Here is a 14,718-nt window from a genome sequence, read left to right on the forward strand (position 1 = left end):
GTAATCCAAAAGAGGAACGTGCATTTGAATGAAGAAATTTCCTGTGTTTTACAAAAGCAAAATACTGTGTGCTTATAAAAATAACACCACTACTCCATGGATGCAGAAGCCTACTTAACATATACAGAAGGTAGTACAAACTCAGATGCTTGTCACTGATACTCCTGGAAAAAAAAAAAAATCATGACAAATCTAAATCACCTGTAGATAGTAGTATAATCTGACAAGCCTATGAGTGGCCTCAGGGACTGTGGTCACACGTTAAGTGTGATCTTTAATCCTCAAGCAGTACTAACGTAAGAAGAGAAATACTGGCTCAGGTCAAAGCCAATACGACCCGGTAACCCATTTCTGAGAATGGTCACAGAAAGCACCTAGGGAAGAGTATGAGACCATGAAAAACACAGTTAGCAAATAACTTTTCTGTCTCAGCTTTCACCAGCTTGCATATCCCAGACTTCCCAAAGCAGAAATGAATTTGGCCTTTTTTGAGGTCATGTATATTTCTTAGCATCTGCAAAGTCACATAGCAATGAATGCAACATCCTAATTACACATTACATGAAGAGACGAGTATTCTTCTTTTATCTGAATCTAACATTAAATATTTCCATTTGGTGTCTCCAAATTTTTGTATCATTACAGACAAACCATCACTATTTCATACTTCCCGTCTCCATATCACATGTAGTTTTATAGGTAACATTCTCCCTCAGCTGTTTATCATCTTACAGGTGCTACACTTTATTTCACCACTGTTTTAAGCAGTAGAAGCATGATTGTCACCCTCTCCTGAAATTTTAATGCTCTCTGCTACTTAGAGCACAGTACACATGAAGTTGCAGTGAACTAAAACAGACCAGTTCTCTTTTCACTTGTTGCAAGAAAATTATCACAATATGTCTTGAACAGCTCAAAGATTCTTGTGATCCCTGGTCCCTTTCCCCCTTGGAATGGCAAAACGGACAAGAAAGTACTACAGAAATCATAACACTGTAATGGCTCTTGTGGGAAGACTAGTGCTCCTGAAGGTGCACTTGGCCTGCTGACAGGGGAAGGAATGCCAGCTGGGAGGCATGCTAGTGAGGTGTGCATCATGGAATGCCACGGAAAAGGTGAAGGGGATGTGTTTGCCTGTCATGAGGTCCTCTCCCAGGGACAAGCTGCAGGACACGAGACAGCCAGGGCTACCTACCATTGTATTGATGACAGCTGACCCACCAGGAGATCGGGTGCTCAAGTTCTGTTTCACAAGCGACACTTTGTTTTAGCTGCACTAAGCAGCCAAGTTACCGGATCTCCCCAGAACAAAGCCCCTCAGATCGCGGGCTTTTTCCCCCGCGTGTACCTACGGCTGTTTCCTCTTTGCAGAAATCAAGGGGAAACTGACCAGAGATGAAAAGATCATAGCTGCTGTCAGCTCACCATGGGAGCCGAGATCAAGCGCCGACCCGCCCGGGACACTTCACGCAACTGGTCGGTACAAAGCTCGCCAAAACCGTTCACAGTGCCTCCCAAACCTTCATACCCCCGCCTCCACCCCCATCATCCCATCCCGGCGGGCTGAGGAGAATAAAGAGAAGCCAGGTGAAAGCCTTACTGAAGCGTGAAGAGCCTCCCACCTCACCCATTCCTGCTGCCGGTGATGTCAGCCCCGGTACCTGATGAGCTGCGGCTGCCAGCGGCTCCGGCGCGCCGCGCTCCATCGCAGGCTCCGCGGGCGAGGCGCGGCGCTTTCCCCACAGCGCCGCTGAACTGCAGCCGGAGGCCAGCGAGGGCGCAGAGAGGCGCGGCAGGATGGGTCTCTCGCTCCTCTCGGACGGGCGAGGGGCGTTGGCAGGCGAGCAGGTGATGGGCTCCGCACAGACGGCTTCAGAAGGGTCCCGGTGCAAAGCCGTAAGCTTACGGATAGCTGGCTTACTCGCCAGTGCCCTGCCTAGAACTGTGCCTGCACGGACACTTGTTGAATCACGGTCAGATGCCGGCAAGAACACCGACGCTGCCCCGGGGCTGTGAGGCGGCTGCTCGAGGCGTGCTGGTGTGACGGGGGCGCGGCCCCTCCCCCGGTCGGGTTTTCAGTGGAAACTTTGCAGAAAGTAAGCACGTCGGCGTTATTTTTACGAGACTCTTAGCATAGAAAATAATTGTTTATCCTGAATGCACGAGGAAAACTTTCTTTGTAGGGTGTGTAGCAAAAACCATCTCCAGTATCACGGTTGCTTATTTGTTGTTGCTTTTCAATATTGAGGCCTCACTATTGCAGTCACCGTTTTTTTTTTCTCCTCGGGGAGAACAAGCTACTGTAAAGAGTGCCAAGTCAGCAAAACAGGGATAGGTCAGGTAAAGTGCATACTGGGGTTATACTGAAGGTATAGGAAGAGGTCAAACTAATTAAAAGATGCCAAATTACAGTGTTGGAAGCATAAAGTCTGTAGATACCTCAGTTATCTTGAGCTGATAGCAGGCACTCCCCATCAGAAACATCCTTTATAGACATAGAGCAAGCTACACAAAGAAATATACATCTTAAAACATGTAGGAAGTACTAAACAATAATATAAAGTTGGAGATGGTAGTTTTATGAAATAATATTGAATGTAAAGTTTAGGGCCTACAAGAGTGAAAAAATAAGTTTGGGAACTTACTCCCATTACTGTTGGGCCTCATCAATAGAATGTGGACACAAAATTTTCAAATGGATTAAATTATTATGGGAAAAGACTTGAGAGATGACAACTAAGTGGGAGAAGAAAGCAGAGCATGCTGATTTACTTATTATGTTGTTAAGAACTCTTAAGTACTTTGCTAGGGTAAATTGCAGTGGTTAAAGAAGTGCATGTGCTCTGCATCAGTAAATTTGTCCTTAAAGATCTATGATGCATATGATTTCATACAGGGGGAATAAAGTGCATGTAAAGAGCACGTGACATTTTTGTTCAATAGCTTAAGCACATTAGCTTCAGCTCCTTAAAAAAGAATCTCTAATGATTTCCATCACAAGCTACAACCTGACACGTGTTCTTGTGTGACCAGTCAGATGACATGACTCAGCAGGGAAAATCTGAGAGGCCTAAGGTGCAGTGAAAGTTCCTGTGATTTAGTAGGAACGTTATTTTTTTTTCCCTTGGTCTGTACAAAAAATTCTGTGTTAATACAGAGAATTAAGGTGCTTTAAAGCAGAGTGTAATAAAGTGTATAGTAGGTTTTCATGACAGTTGCTACCACACTCTATGTGTTTAAGTACTGTAGCAACTTCCTCACAAAACCTTTTCATATAACACCCACGTACTCCACAATAGTCTCTCTGAGTTCTGTGATTTTGTTTGGAGTGTGCATTTGTTACCTTAGAAAGTAATTTCTGTTTTGTGCAACTGCTTCTTCTGTATATCCTTGTTATTAATCAGATACATTCTTCAGACATTTATTTGACACAAATTCAGTCAAGCTCGCACTATGAAGCTCTTAATGTGTGAGGGGGCTGGTGCCTGAATGTGGCACACGTTTATTTAAGAGTCCTAGAGTTTTACTTGTATCAGTTATACTAGCATGATGCCAAGCACTGTTTGTAAACGTAAAGTCTTTAATTTGATAAACTAGCAGGGAATTATGGAAAGGAATTGGCACTTCCCAAAAGATTATGTGGAGGGTCTTTTTTCTGTACTATGAGATTAGTCTTTGATCACTTGGATTGCTCTGCGCTCCTTGCTGTGCTTTGGGATGTGGTTGTTGTATGAAAAACTTAATACTGGTTTTAATCTCTACTAGCAATGAGATTACTAGTACATTTTGAATAATATTACAGGGTGCACTGAAAATCCATAATCCAGTGTTTGGATTATGTTCTTCAGGAGTTAGCTGAAGGACAGTTTGTGCAATGTTTACTCCTGTGGTTGCAGTGCAGGGTCAAGCTTCAAAGGATGACAACACAGTTAAAGCATAGTGGTAGCGCAATCATGAAAAAAAAAGATAGAAGGCATCTTCCAAAAAGGACACACAGGAAGTTATATTAAGGCATGCTAAAATGAGTTAGAGCAACAAGCAGCAAAAAGGAATCTATATTAGTAATTTAGTATTTATGAGCGATAATCCTGCAAGGTTATCCTGAGGATCCACAGAAAGTTAAGGTGAGGTAGGAAGAGTATTCATGATAAAGCCAGAACAGAGAAAGTAAGGAGGGTGGGAGTTTTTTCGCTTGAGAGTACCTTGGGAAGATTGCCACAGCATAATTCTTCCCATATGGAGGACTAGACAGAGAATATGCCTTAAGCTGAATTGTGTGAATGGAAAAGATATGTAATGATTTGGGGTGATCAGATGTATTCATCTTGGAATCATAAATTAATTTGAAGCTAGGGAAAGGGAAGTGCTACATTTTGCTTAATGCCAGTGGTACCAAGGGGTATTGGAAATGTAACATAAGTATGGCTGCCTAAAAGGACTCCAAGAATGATCCAGGAAACTACATACCAATATGCCCAACATGGCCACTGGGCAAGGTAGTAGAAACTAGAATACATAATAGGATGATGTGGCACGGAGATGTGTTGGCAGAGGTTTGTGGAGAAGCCTGTGCTGTTACAGGTTTTGCTAGTATTACTGCTTGAGAACTAGATTTCTAAATGCCAGTAAACCCAGGCATCTTTCACAAACATTAAATATATTATCACAAAATATAAAAAACTTAGTATTATAAGCTCTTTGTGTACTTCCAGGATGTAGTCTAGATAATCTGAAAAGACATGATATAAAAGATGTAAGAAGGATTGGATACAAAGCAGGCCTAGAAAAAGAAAAGCCATGTGATGTAAATTGACGAACATAAGAGAAATTTCATGTCTATCTCCTTTCTTTAAATTAATGAATTAGACCAAAAAAAAAGAAGGATTTTTTTTTTTTAGTGAATGATTTCTCTAATCACATGACACTTTGATGTCAGACTTGTTAGTCCTCCCTGAAAAGGTCAGCAATTTTTTAGTTTTTAAAAGTGTCTTTGTCCATGGGGTAAATGTAGTAAGAAAAGAACTACTGTTTTCAACAGTAAATTACTATAGCTGTAAGATACCCAATAGCCTGCCAGTAAGAGTGATTATGGACCATTTTTTAAAAAAAGGTTTTGCAGAGAAGTGAGCTTTTGTGATGTGTCTGAGCAAGATGGAATGAAATGATGAAATGCCCAGCTTAATCACTTCCTGCAAGGATAGTCAGGACTACAGGGGAATGCAGCCTCCTAATGTTACAACTGTAAGCAGTCTGCTTGTGTTGCATAGTTGACCAGCTTAAACACCAAGCACCTGGTCTCCTGGAGGAGTATACAGAGCAATACAGAAACTGCTTAAGAGAATTATGGTTTGAGGAAAATATTTGTTTACACTCTAAAAAATCTTACCTGATCTTCATAAGAACCTGTAGTCATCACGAAGTTAGTGGACAAATGCTAAACAACTGAGCTGGAAGTTATCAAGTACAGCTTTTCCTCTCCTATAAGTTGTAGCTACAGTAATCTGTTTTAGAGGAACATAGAGTCTTTAAACTTAAAAGTGGTAAATCTTGTGTCGGCAGCATTGCTCACTTTTTGATGATTCTTATTGTGAATCCTGGGTCTTCAATCTTTTGTGATAATGAAAATTTTCTGCTTTATGTATAACATGTCCTGCATAGCTGCAGTTGAAAGAAGCATCTGGAGACAAAAAAAATCTGAAGCTGCACTGTATTTGTCTTACTAGTTGGTTGTGACAAATAGTATACTGTTTATTTAATTTAAATCTCACACAAACCCAGATAAATAAGAGAATTTGAGACTTTACATATGATTTTTTTAATGGCAGGTTTGAAACGTAAACTTGTAATTTCTCTCCAAGTCATTGATTGTATTTGTATCTAGGAAAATAAAACCCAAAATACTTCTTGTTCAAAGTAACCACAATGAAGCCCTGAGGGCAGGCATGCTGGTGTGGGAGAGCTATATTAAACCCATGAATGTGAAGTGGGAACTGCCATTCTGTGTTAGGCCCTATAACTTTTCAGCTCAAGTGTATATGCCCCAAAAGAACTAGTTATTTGCTTTCCTAGATTTTTTTCACCTTTCTAGGCACTTGCATTTTTTCTCCCTTCATCTACTTTTAACTTCCAGTAGCTCCACTGTTGATTATTTACTACAATTGAGAAAGTAAATAAGGCAATATATGGTTGCTTTGTATTCAGATGACTCTAAATGAGCGGCAATTTGAGTGTAGATAACTGTGCTTGTGCTTAAGTAAGGGTTTAGGATTGAAGTTAATATCACACATTTTCTAAACTACTTACATGGGAGAAGTGTTGGGAAGAAGCTGAAAACAGAAGCTAGCTATGTCTGCTTGATTGTTTACCAGAGTATGAGTTAGAATTTGAGTGAGGAACAAGTTATAAAAATTGGGATTTGCTTGAACAGTTGTTGTAGCAGGTCTGGATGTCTCCTTTCATGCTGCTTGAACAGATTTGAAAGAGTCAAAGACAGGAGGCTCAAGTGGTGAAGGGCCACGCTGGAAAACAAGTGTTTCATCTTCAGTCTGAAGATCTGACTTTATTACAAACCATAACTATTGTAGGGAATGTATTATGCAATGTGTCTCAAATGTGTTGCCTGGTTATCATAGTTATGTTATTAACGTAGGATCTTTCACAGGGATTGTTGCACTTGGCTAATTTCCACTCCAGCTCAGTGTTTGGTACACAGATATCTGTAAATTGTGAGAAAAATTAAAGCTATTGCCTGGTCTACAGGAAACTTGGTTTCCATACCCTGACACACTGATCCTGAACATACAAAGGAGGGCACTGAGGGCACAGATTTAACAGTACAAAGAAGTTCACAAACTCTGTTTAGGTTATAGGAAAGTTTGCTATTTCTACAGTTCTAATATAGAACTTAACATGAGGAAAAACCTACCCTAAAAAAGGGTAGTTTGAACTGTGAGCTGATTGCAAAATTCTGACAAACAAAAGTTTTCAACAAATACCAAAACCTATCATAGTTTGCTTACAGGAATGCAGAAAATATCTGGGGGAAGAGGAAGTATGAAAAGACATCTTCCTCTCTCCTCCTGTCCCCCAGAGTAAGTGTGCCAGCTTTCACTGAGCCTAGTGCCAGGAATTGGCACCCCCCCACCAAACCGTTCAAGGGGGGACGAGGTAAAAACACGGGGATCAGGGCTCTGAGCCCGGGAAGAGTGGAGGTGTGGCAAAAAGGTGTCCTTAAAAAGGCTGGTTGGACTCTTCATTGTTGTATTACTCTGTGTTGTTTTATTTTGGTTATGTTTTGGGGGTATGTTTTAGTTGATGTTGCATTAAATTATTTTCTGTTTTCTTCCCCAAACCGAGTAGCCTGGTCTGTTTTGTCCTGAACATTAAGCGGCAATTAAGCTCTCACTGCCCTTGAACAACTCTCAACCTCTTCGGTACTCGAGACTAATCGTGGTCTTTGTTCCCTGATGGGCCAAAACCATGGCATTTTTGCCCGGCTAGCTCAGTCGGTAGAGCATGAGACTCTTAATCTCAGGTTCGTGGGTTCGAGCCCCACGTTGTGCGCCAAAAAAATGTCGTGGTTTAGGGGGGGTTTCAGTTAGTCTGTTCCCAATAGCTTCTGCCGTTTGTCCCTCCTCAGGACGGGTGAACTCCACACCAGTCCTCCCTGCAAGTCCGTGGGGTAACTCACACACACAGCAGCCCTGCACGGGCTGCTCCGACACGCACTTATTCCAAAGGCTGCAGCTCCTCTCTGCCTCTCGTGTGGGGCTGCTCTGCGGCACACAGGCTCTCCAGCATGGCCTGGGCCATGGCCGTCTCCCCACACAGTCCCTCGCCCGTCCGGGCTCACTCACATGGAGCTGCTGGTAAGTCTCAGTCCTGCCACGGATCTCCATAGGTTGCAGGGGCACAGCTGCATTCTCACCACGGCTTGCAGAGGAGTCTCTGGTCTATTGCTTCTCCTTCCTTCCTCCTTCTCTGGCTGAAGGGTCCGCGTGGTCGCCTCCATCTTGTATCACTCTTACACCTCCTGCCTCGCATTTCAAATTCCCGTCCCCTAAATAGTGATGGCAGAGGCGCCAGATTGGCCCAGCCGGGCCGGAGGTGCGTGTGAACCCAGGAGCCAGGGGAGGGTCCGCAAACTCTTTACCGGGTCTTCACTGCAACCCGCTCCCCCTGTTACTAAGCAAAAGCTGCTCCTTGCTAAACCAGAACAACCACCTCTTCAGGCAACCCATTCCAGTGTTTGGCCACCCTCATTGTAAAAAGATTTCTTCCTTATACCTAGTCTAAATCTACCTTCTTTTAGTCTAAAGCTATTACCCCAAAGGGCCTCAACAAGGTCTCCCTGGAGCCTTCTCCAGGCTGAACCCCAACTATCTCAGCTTGCCTTCCTAGGAGAGGTCCTCCATCCTTCTAATAATTTTTGTGGTCCTCCTTTAGACCTGCTCCAGTAGATTGCCTTTCCTCTCCTGTGAGGACTCCTGAACTGGACTCCAGGCAGAGTCACACCAGAGTGGAGTAGAGGGGCAAAATCATCTCCTATGACCTGTTGGCCACGCTTTTGGTGCAGCCCAGGATACAGTGTTAGCCTTCTGGACTGCAAGCACACAGTGCCAGGTGATGTTCAGCTTTTCACCCACCACTACCCCCAAGTCCTTCTTGGCAGGGCTACTCTCAATCCCTTCATTCCCCAGCCTGTATGGATACTGGGGGTTGCCTGGACCCAGGTACAGTTCCTCATACATGTTTCTATTACTGTATTGATGTCCTGATAGTGTTTCAAGGAAGTACAATGTACAGTGTGTATCATAGGTTACTGACTGAACATGTAAGAGCAATTGATGTTGTCATGAGGAGTTAACTGTGGGATCTTCAGGCGTTTTATTTAAATTTATCTTCTGACTACAGGATTATAGCCACAAAAAAATTACTGTGGAATTAATTTATTTAATTAAAGAATACAGATATAGTAAAGACATGTAGGAGACCTGGAGACAAGAGAATGAGGTGCAAGTGACTGATAATGTGCTAGCTGGCAAGCTAGCCTGAAGGCAATCAGTGTCCAGAGAATGAAAGGTAAGGGCAGAGATATGTTTGGTGGACAAACATATTTATGTATAAATGGTGTTTTTGTGGACTGTACTGTTTCTTTGCTACATTCCTAGTTTTTATTTCTACTGTGTGTAATGGCATCGTAGTTACCAGTTTGCTGGCTTAACTGGTTCTGAACTGTAGCAGAAGACTATCCAGCAGAATGCCTGCACAGTATGTTCACGATTGACTGGTGACAAGAAGCCATGTGCAGTCCTCAAGCATGTATTATGAGATTTCTCCAGTGCCTTAACAGATTCTATACGGAAATAAACCAAATTTGTTTGATTACTACTTATATACTTTTATTTTCAAGGGGTAAGATTGGTGATACGTTACTTTCTGTAACTGACGCTTGCTGTTTTGGCCCTGCTTTTCTATGCTTCAATCTTTGAGTGCCTTCAGAACAAACACTGTTCAGTGGCATGATTACTTTGCTTTTTAGGGAATATCTCTTCTGTTTTTCTGAAGAGGATTATGAACTGAATATAACTGCTGTAGCTTAAAAAATGCTGCCTTTAATTAAGCTATGGGCTCATTTGAAAAACTAAGGCAAATGTGCTCAATATTTTTCTCCTAGCTAAGAACACAGTATACTTTGAGTATAAAAAGACCTTTTTTCCTCATATTTTCATATGCATACCCCTTCTATCACTAATGCACACCATTAATTCTTTCCTGAAATTCTTTAGAGTGGCTGTTGTTCAGGTATACACTTGTACAACACACTTATAAGTTATTTCGTACAGAGGTCACCCAGCGAGGGTTAAGGAGCACAGCTTTTTTTTGGCTTTGGCTGTGGTCCTTACTGCAGTCCTCCACGCGTTCGGACCTGCAAACTCCCGCGGCGAACCTCGGCGTGCGGCTGGGCTACGAACTCTCTTGGCACGGACGTGCTGCGCCGCGCGGGCACGAGGGGGCGCTGCTCGCCGCCTTTCGGCCGTCGCGGTAGGCTGGGCCGGGCTAGGCCGGGCAGGGCCGGGCGCGGTGGGTCGGTCCAGGCACGGTCGCTGCGGCTGGAGCGCGCTCGGGGCTCGCACTCATTGCACTCACTGCTGCAGTGGGCCCCGAGGGGAGAAGTTTGGTACACAGTGGCGATTGAAAATAAGTGATGAAAACAGCGCCTGGACATTTTGACACGCTGGAAAAGATTTGACAAGGATGTAAAATTAAAATAAGTGGTACTGTTCCAATTCTTGTTCTCAAAAGAAAGTGTCATGTTATAAAAACATGGCAAAACTTAAGTAAATGATAACTATGTCAGAGACTAGTCAAACTCCTTCTGCCTTTCACTGACTTGTTCATAACAATCTTTGTAACTTGGTATTCCTTACAACTGTTTGTCCCTTTGAGTCTTGATCATTTTCAAACTGGTGGTTTTCTTTCTATGCAGAAGGTGGTGAGATAAGATGTTGCAAGTGTGGTGGGGAAAGTTGGTGTTTGACTCAGGCTATGTAAGGTTTGCTGTGTAAAATGTTGCAGGCAATAAATTACAATTAATTTATGATGTACCAAGTGACTGAACATTTTTGCTGTGATTTTGGAAGCTGAGCTCCAAGCAAGTTTTCCCTTCTTTGTTACATTAAAACCTGATGTATGGATGGAATATGAATAATGAAAACTTGGACAAAGTGAGGTCAATGGTGTAATTCCTGAACACTCTATGGTATTGTATGACTGTAGCATGATCTAACCAATTGCATACACTTAAAGGATGACGTATTATTTTGTTATGCTCCTTGAGTGTTTTTATTACTTGTCTATCTGACACTTTTTTGTATGTTTAAACTCCTGTAGTAGGTTCTACATTAATACAGGTTTGGAGGGGGCTAGGAAGTGAAAACACTGATGTGTTTTGTTGAGTAGAAGAACACGTAATTTTTGTTTTGTCGAAAGGTCTAGCAAGGGGAGGGAGAAAAGAAGGAGAAAACCAAAGATGGACTGTGGGAAGTGATGATTTTAAAATGGTAGGACCAAAATATGTAGGAGGCAAGCGGGCTTGTCAAATGCGGTTTTGCTAATGACTTCCCTGACATTTAGTTTCTCTTTTGGCTGTGTTTGCAGCCTCTCGGATTTTCCTTTCAAAAGAATTTTCTGATTTACCACTCGTAACATTTTATCTTACTTAGATGATTAAGTACTTCCTAATCACCATTCAATTCGTTATCACATCTGATTGCTCATTTTAACCCTAAATGAATACATTTCATTGTGAAAGATAGCCAACTCCTCAGTTTCATTTTAGAGAGTGAGTGAAGAGCTATATGCAGGTAGGGTTTCCTTATTTTTCATTATTATAAATAAAGAGAAGAGAAGAAAGAGGAAGGGTATCAAGAAAAAAAGTCTGGCAGATTTCCAGTGTGTTGTCAGTGAGTCTACTTAAAGTTCAGCAAAACAGTAAATGTCTTCTAAAGTATCTGCTTGATCTATATGATTCAAAGGATTTAGTAAACATATAGAGAGCGATGTTTAGTTAAATATACCCCTAGTGCTATGTAAGGGCTCCATATAATAGAACACAGAGATTTTCCACTAACAGTAGGGTGTGGATGTGCCTTACAAATATCTCTTCTGTGTCAAAGCATAAATAACAGATGGTATCAGTGACATCTTAGTTCTGTCTCTTGCCTCAAAATAGACTTACTTGTCAATTAATTCAGACTAAGAGAGAATTCATTTTGGTTATCTTTTTTTTTTCCTTTTTTCCCAGTTATTTAATAGTTATTATTTTTAGCATTTCCAACTTACTAGTTTGTTAACATTTGACAGAATAAACATTCTGTTTGTTAACATTTGACAGGCCCATGACTGGGGCTCCTTCCTACTAAGGTAATATGATGAATAAGATCAAAGTAACAAGTTGCATTCAGCGTTTTGTTTCATTAGCATCATAGAACAGCAGTAAGAATATAGAGCAATATTTTTTAAAACAGTGAAAGGTTTAGGAATGAGACACATTGTATTTTCAGAAAAGTGACTTTCTGACTTCAGCAAATTCTTCTCTTACAGCGTTGAACATGCAATACACTCTCTGTGGATGAGTTCCCTATCGCTAAAATGAAAATAACAGTTCTGTAAAATGGGAGATTTATTGTGAAGAAAATTCCTTTAAAATTTTTCCTCAGATATTAATGTGATAGATACTATAGAAATACTACAAGAAAGCAAAAACAAATAAAAACTATTAGCTTTCTTAGAATTTGAAAAAAAGTGTATTTTCAGTAAGAAGTTAAAAAATAAATTGCCTTATAGCAGTCAGCTGAATTTATTTCACTTTTCATCCATTTGGAGAGTGACTTATGTAGGAAGAAATCTGAGAGCAGTTAGAAGTTGCTAATGTGGAGCCTGCATGAAGTTGCTAAAAAGGAAAGCTATGTAGGAAGAGCCTATAATTTTCATTCCTATCTTTGGACTTGGATTAATGCCCAGAATAGTGATAAATATGACATCACTGGGAAAAGACTAAGAATCTTCTCCATTGGCAATAACAACTAACTAAAGCAATGGGTAACTGCATAAAATTATAACAATAAAGTATTTGCTAATAAAACCAATATTTTTTTTTATTTGCAGTACAGGTAACTGACAGAAGGGTCTTTTTAACACTCAAATTACCATTTTCAATGGGAAGAAGAAAAGAAAATGTTGATAATTGTGTGTGTGCAACTTTGTGAATATATGCATGATACATACACATATAATTATGTTCAACAGACTTTTGGCTGAAGGTATTACACAGTATTGTCTTCCTTTGAAAGCCAAAGCCATACTTCTCTAAGTGAGTTATCGAAGAGGCACCTTTTTGAAGGGCTTGGAATACAAGGTGTATAATATACCTGGTGTCATGTAATGGGACAGTTGTATTTATGTAGTTTGTCACCTCTGACATGTTATTTCTTTGGTGTTTTATTTTGTTTTCTTTTTTTTTTTTTTCTTTAAGTATATACACACATACTTGAATCAAAGTGGTAAGTACTTCCACACATTTTGGTCCCATATTGCCATTATTGCTGTCCATTCAGGAGCTTGACTTTACCCTCTGCTCCCCAAGAAACAGTACCTTACCTGCTGTCCCATTTCTGCTTTCCTTCAGAAGACTTACAGAAAATCTCCTTGTGCTGTCATGAGTTGATGTCTTTATAGAAAATGGGTAATGGACCTTTCTGCCTGTCTTTGGAGCCTGAAGGAATATCAGTGTTCCCTGTAGTTCTCACCTTCGTTATTCAAAATTCCAGTCATTCTTTCTGTCTGGTTTCAGAGTAAAGTATTTGAGATGTAAGATGCAGTGGCTCTGATCCTTTTGGAGGAGTTTAAGAAAGTGAAGCTCTGGCAAAACAATAACAAAAAAAAGGACCAAATGGAGTGAAATGGCAGTATTTTGTAATGAATAACTGCATAAATGATTTTTAAAATTGTGTTCTTTTTTTTAAATTAATCATAGTTGTATATGTGGAAAAGGGGGGCAGGTAATACCAGCTAGATCTGTATATGGAACAAGATATTACTATAGTACTGCATGAACAAAAGTACTCGTTATGTCTTAAGGTAGTTGTTGTAAGTTTGGGGGTTTTGGCTTGTTTTAGTGCTTCCAGTGCATGGTTGGTCTAAAAAAAAAATGTAGAATTTTACAAAGTCTTCTGCTAATATTGGCCAGAAAATATCTAGAAACAAGATGTGGGATTTGAGCAGTAGACATATTTTCTTTATTGAATGGAGGGTTTATTAGAGATGTCAGCTTTTAAGTATTCCTGCCACTATAGTATTCTCTGACCTTATGAGTTTCCTCATTTCTGAACACTGTTACTGTCTTAGGAAAAGGATAAATTATCTAGGGTCTATTCAAGTTGGGTCTATGTTGAAAGACCAGTTGACTTTACTGAGTGCATTTCATGCTTAGTATAACAAAAGGTAGTTTTCCAACACCCCTTCCATTATTATACGATAATATGCTAATGCAGATATGTTTCTAAAGTTAGATACATTATTTTTTAAAGTACTTACATGTCCTGCACTTTTTTCCTAATAAATATAAAATTTTATTGCGACTACTGAAACAATTTTGTTTTCTAAAAAAAATTCAGTCTTACCTCTTCTACTTTGTGCACTCCCTACTGTGCACATGGAGTAAAATTGAGTAAAATATATAAGTAATTTATCTAAAATAAAATAAACAGTTTGGTTTTTTTTTTAAAAAAAGCATTTATGTTTATGGGAATAATTTTCATTATGTGATCAAATATTTTAGTCAATTTAACATAATTACCAACCTTTTACATACAAAAAGGCAGTATTATTTAAGGCAAAGCCAGAGACATATATGCATATGTATATTTTTATACTAGAACCAAGGTTTTATCTGTACCTAGGTTAGTGCTAGTTGTCAGAGACATCTGCTTCTGGACTGCAAGACAGCAGTAACTCCAAGTAGTGACATTGCTTGTGAAGGTAAAGAAATGTTTTAAATATTAACTGGTAGAAAATATTTTGTTGAAGCCTGTTGTTGACCCACATTCTTCAACAGCATCAAGAGTCTGTTTGGAAGTAGAAATAGGGACATGTGATGACACAGCTGAGCAAAATACAGTTCTCTATATTGTATGTGGTTGCTAAGGATATAAACCT

General features: G+C 40.4%; 1 non-coding gene across 1 annotated transcript; it reads left to right on the forward strand.

Annotated features, from left to right (window-relative positions):
• Window positions 1–7,490: 7,490 nt before the first annotated feature.
• TRNAK-CUU (transfer RNA lysine (anticodon CUU)) lies at window positions 7,491–7,563 on the forward strand. Its single transcript has one exon. It is a non-coding gene; the product is annotated as a tRNA-Lys (tRNA).
• Window positions 7,564–14,718: the final 7,155 nt, after the last annotated feature.

Source organism: Colius striatus, chromosome 11 (assembly GCF_028858725.1).
Source record: "Colius striatus isolate bColStr4 chromosome 11, bColStr4.1.hap1, whole genome shotgun sequence".
Lineage (NCBI taxonomy): Eukaryota > Metazoa > Chordata > Aves > Coliiformes > Coliidae > Colius > Colius striatus.